The following is a 6,000-nucleotide window of genomic DNA, read 5'->3' as shown; positions in this document are numbered from 1 at the left end:
AGTGGGTGATGCATCGCTTGGTAGGCGATGTGTCACCCTTTGGGTGGCGATGCATCGCCTGTTTCAGATTTTGGCATTTTTCACCTTCTAGGGACACAACATTTGAGAGCCTGTCCCAAGCCTCCAAAAAGTGTCTTAAACACATCCAAATGTTTCCAAAATTTTAGGGCACTCTTATATACCCCAAAGTATCACTTTAGACCTAATAATACAATTTTTAAACACTTACACTAAAACCTCAAATTTCACATCTTCATTATGTGAAATCGTTAGGATTTTGTACCACTTTGTGCAAAACCATTTTCATGATGTATTCTACCAATCCTAACATTCCCCTACTTGGTTAAATACAACCTCCATCTCTTTCTTAAAAAGTATTGGCGAATAAAATAAAGTATATTTCGTTTGAACTTTATCTTTGTGAAAACACTATGAAGCTTTATCGAAATACTTTGTTGTCTTAAAAGATTTAAGCAAATGTCCCTCTAGTTGTAGAATTAATTAAATCTTTCCTAAGAGATTTGGTAAACGGATTCACTAAGTTCTCACATGATTTGACATAAGAGAGTGATATGATTTCTCCTTGAATCAACTGTCTCACATAGTCATGTCTTAGACTTATATGTCTAGACTTCCCATTATACTCTTTACTATATGCTTTATTCATTATGGCTTGATTATCACAATGCAATGTTATGGAATTTCGATACGCAAGTATATGTGATTGTAAACAAGTAATAATAATTAAAGTAATGTTCGTTCCCACGAGTATTGATTATTAATTACCATTTTTCATCTTTAATTCTATTTGGTAAACAAATATTAGGCTTGAGAAATTTAAGTAATCAAATAAAGAAATAAAATAAAAATTTCAATAAAATAAATAAAGATAACACTCAATGGATGAAAAACTTGAAAGTGTGAAAAATGTAGAAGGACAGGGGTATTTGAATTCAAGCCCCAAAAGGTCGCTTGATCCCTGGCTGTTGATCACCTAGGGATAAGCACTCGAGTGTGATCCAACAGTCATAAAAAACGAGGTGAAAACAATATTCGAGTAATGGAAAGACTTCTCAGGTACGAAAAATACATCTCATTTAATGTTACTGATTGACTACCACGACAATAGGGAGTCGACACACGATACCCCTCTCCAGTGGTGTTAGTTCCTAAGCCCATTGATGGTCACTTCCCGAAGACAACGGCCTCAAGAGAGGATCCATCTGATTAATTAAGTCTCCATTGCCCCCGATAACGAGTGAAGACTTGGAGAGAAAATGTTGTCCATGTGTTCTTCATACAACAACATGCTCTTATTCTATTATGTTGTTTAAGTCCTCCTCAAAGCTTAAGGCCCAATAAAGTGAAGGGTCATTTCATCATAGCCTGTAACGACCCAAATTCGCTAATAAGGCTTACAGGTCTTGATTAGTGTGCCGGGAGGGCATAAATGAGATTAGAGTGAATACTATTGACTTAAATGTGTGAATATGTGATTGATGATGATTATATGATAGTTAATGATATTATGTGATAATATGAAATATTTATGTGATATATGTGAGAACCACATTATTATGTGGGCAGGTTCATAGGGAGAAACTCAAGACGATCATAGGGTCAGATAGCGGGAAAAGTCACAACGAGACTTAAAATATGACTTTGGATAAGTCAGAGGTATTTTAGGTATCGGGTAGCTGTTAGGACTATTGGGTCATGAAAATAAATATATGGAGATATATTTGAGGTTAGGATGTCTAGGCGGGAATATTGGGGGATTTTACCGTTTTGGGCTCGGGGACGGTTCCGGCACCCCGAGCCTTGGGATTAACTTAGCAATAAGATAAACTTAAGGAAACTTTTGGAAGAAAAAGATAAATCGACCAAAACACTTTTCCTCAGCTCTCTCTCTCTCAAGGAAAACAAAGGGAAGAAAAAACACTGAAATTCTAAGGGAAAATCAGCTGAAGCTTGGTGGATTGAGGGAATAATCTAGAGGCTTAGCTCAGGAATTAATCAAGACTAAGGTAAGGGTTAACCCATGTGTTTTCCAGAAGTTTGACTTTGTGTATCAACTGGTTAATAAGGTAAGCTCTTCTTCATGAATTAGAGGTTTGAGTTTGAGTTCTTGACTGGTTAGTTTTAGATGTTTATGTTCTTAGGTTTCAGAAATTAAAAAGAGAATTCTAGTGTGTGTTGGGCTGAGTTTTCTGTGGAATTGTGTTGTTTAAGTCATGTTAAAAGTGTTGGGATTGTTGGGTGTTGAAGTAGGGAGATTAAGGGTGGTTTTGGCTGAGGTTTTGAGCCTTGAAATGGAGGATTTTTTGGGTTCGAAGGGAAGGGCCGTGACTCTGTTCTAGAGCGCTGCGGTCTTAGGATGAAAAAGGGCCAAGGAGGCTCGGCCAAGGGAGGGCGCCGCGGCGCGTGTCTTTGCTTAGGATATTCTTGGTTCTGTTTTGAGGCTAGGGCCACGGCCCTTGGTTGTGCACATGAAATTTTGAGTGTTTTAGGCATGGGGATGTGGTCTAGTATGCTCGGGATTGATTTCTCCACCGTGCTTGGTGGAATTTGGATTCCCGGGAGTTAGTTTTGTAACCGGAAACCTATATTCGAGTATTAATGGAACCCTATACTTTGGTTGTGACTAGGTGATAAAGGCTTAGGCTCGGGAACGGATCGTGCTTGAGGGGCGTTGCTCGTCAATAACTGCAAAGATTAAAGGTAAGAAAACTACACCCAGCAGAATATTTGAGTGGGACTAAGGGCTCCCCTGATATATATATGATTGAAAGAATGGTATTATGCCATGTAAATTGTAAACCAATGGCCTAAGCGTGCCACGGTTAACTTGTGCAATTGGCATGGCTCGGACACTGGTATCCGAGGACAGCTTATTATGCACTGAGCTCGGTTTAAGCGGGCCGGAGTCAGTGGGTTAAACAGGGGGTACGGCCTAAGGTGTCGGCCCTAGTATTTGTGTAAATTGAATGTTGTATTTGGCTATAAATAAGATTTTTGTATAATCTAAGTGTAGATAAGGTTGTTTGAACCTTGGAGTATGATGTTTGCTATGGATTGAATAATTGAACATGCTTACTAGAATACCTGTTTGAGATTGCTATATATGTTGTGTATGTTGTTTTCTTGCTGGGCCTCGGCTCATGGGTGCTGCGTGGTGCAGGTAAAGGCAAAGGCAAGGTCGATCAACCTTGCTTGGAGAGCTCTGCAGGGTGAATGTACATGGCAGGCCGCTCAGCTGCCACGACTGAGGAGGTTACAGGGACAAGAGGACTAGAACTTTGTATTTTGCCTTAGTATGGCTAATGTATACTTTTAACTGTTGAGTTTTTCAAACCAGCTTTTAAACACTGATCTTTTGGGGATCCCTTCTGTAAACTGTTTATTAATCTATAAAATGTATCTTTTGAGACCAAAATGTCTTTTAATCCTAGAACACTTAAACTAATGACACGTTTTCAAATTAATGACTTGATTAGCAAGTCTTGCACTTTACAAGTACACAGTGTAGCGGTCTTGGCTATCCAGGGTGTTACATAGCCGGAGAGCCTGCTCGGGGGTCCATTTGTAGTGCTAACCCTTGAGAACCCCGGACGGGAAGTGATCTCACTAGTAGCTTCATGATTCAAGTGGACCTCCTTAGAATGTGATCTGTCTACCAAGATCCAAGGAGCTTCTTATCGCGGGAAGCAAACTCTCACGCTAGGTGTCAACCAGAGAGAGAATCGGGACTGCAAACACGTGCCTGACATTCGGTGGCTGCAGAGATCGTGCTGTCGATTTCGTACGACTGAAAAAGTGGATGTCCCAAGACACCGCCTAAACGTAGGGATACGTGAAACTAACCCCTGACAGTTCCTAAGTATCATCTTTTCCTAGGAGATCATGGGCTTGTAACCCCCGCGGTGGGCTCGTTGATAGGAAATTGGGGCCCAAAAGAGTAAATAGTGGGAAAAAGGCTTCAATTTTTACATGTAATCTTGGCCAATTAGGGAAATTTTATTGTAATCAGCTCCAATTAGTGAGCTTAATCTCCCTTAACCGCTTGTAAGTAGGGTTGGGGTATCACTTGTAAAAAGGATTCTAATTTTAGAGCATGCAAAAACGTTGCCTAAATATTTAGAGAGCTTGAACTTTACAAGTTCTTATTTCTAATACAATTCACTTGTGGACTAGGGTTAATTAATAACCTGAACCATGTAAAAATATTGTGCTTAATTCTTCTTTTCTTTAAGCTTTACCTATTTATTGGTAGTTGACGAAAAAACTAGTCAACAATTTTCATAAACATTCCCCACTATAAATCTTTCCCAGTACAAACATTCATATATGCTCATGGTATCACTTAAGGGGAGAAAAGATAACAAAGTCTTAAATAAGCTCTTTTACGTGGTTTCAAACAAATAAAAGAATCACATTAAGCTTAAAAGGGGTAATTAGGAATAATATTCATCAAGGTCGGCTTGAAAGGCTTAATCATTCCAAAAATTGACTGAATCATCTCCCTAAGCATGCATTGTCTAGGATTTCTTAAAATAATTTCATCAAGCATAAATATTCTCCAAGAAACAACCACCTAAAAATCATGATTAAGTGCTCAAGATGTGTAGTGAACCCAAGAAAATCAGAAGAACATTTATACGAAGCACACAGACAAGAATGACAACACATTTTCATCGGATTATACAACAAAATATTCACATGTTCTCTGCGGCTAAATCATCATCAGCTTGATTCACATAAACACCCTAAACAACACTTCACCAATAACATAAACTAGCAAGCAACAAACATAACTAACAAAATATATACACTAAGCATAACAACAAAATGGAGTCTCTTCCCTAAAACTAAAATTAAAAATTGTCGCCAATGTTTAAACAAAAGCCAAGGAAATGAAAACTTACCCGAAAGCATAAGCTACTTAAGAGGAAGGACCCTAATCCCCGTCCCCATCAAGTGGTGGATGACCAAAGTATAGTGGCTGTGGAAAATGAGGCAATTGACTCATATCTATGCCAAAGTGAGACACAAAGGCTTGTTGATACCCATGATGATAAATGCCCATGTCCACACTCCACTAATATTACTTCTGGAATGGGAGCTCCAATCTATCCATCCTAGTCACTAAGGAAAGTAGATGAGGTGGTCTAGACCGAGCTTGTGAAGTACTAGTACCTACAAGATCTGCACTAGAAGAACCGTCAGTAGACTTTGATTTCTTAATCAAAGCATTGTTAAGACACCATAAAGTAGAATTGCCTTATCAGTGTTGACAATAGTAATATATGAAGAAGGATTCAAATTAGAACAAATAAAATTCAACCATATGCAACCCTCGCGATTCAACAATTTAAAATGAAATCATAAACGAACCTATCATTGAAAGACTATTGACTCCCAGATGGAATCAAAGCTTATAAAATAGTATCATATGTACTCTCCTCACACAGTTGATCCCTAAGGTCCATATACTCATCACTCTTCAATGTAGGCAGCCCAAAGAGAATGTTAATGGTCTTTCTATCTAAAGGAACTTTATTCCCTCTAACTATGGTAACCCAAGAATTCTTATGCTCAAAAGCATTAGCATAAAACTCTAACACTAAGGGAACTATGGCAGGCACTGGTGGGACACTAAAGTGTATCCAATGGTGATTATCAATGATAGTCTTGTATTCTTATGGTACAGTAAACTCACCCTCCTTGTTGGTTTCAAACTCATTCTCTAGTATAGGGTTCCTATTCTTCCATGACAAAAACCTATATTGAGCATTGTGGGACATAAATATAGGGATAGTACTAGGGTCTAGTTGTGGTTCGATGTTCTTGTTCCTCTTCCTAGATGGGGCTATTTTCTCAAAGAATATTCATAAACACTAACTCAGCCACAAGAACAAAATTCCAAAACAAAATCACAAAATATATCAAAAAATCGACAAATCAAATCAATAATTTCAAAGCTATGAAAAAGTCCCTCAA

This window comes from Humulus lupulus, chromosome 9, assembly GCF_963169125.1.
Source record: "Humulus lupulus chromosome 9, drHumLupu1.1, whole genome shotgun sequence".
Taxonomy (NCBI): Eukaryota; Viridiplantae; Streptophyta; class Magnoliopsida; order Rosales; family Cannabaceae; genus Humulus; species Humulus lupulus.
The sequence above is the reverse complement of the archived record's forward strand: the minus strand, read 5'-3'. Positions refer to the sequence as shown.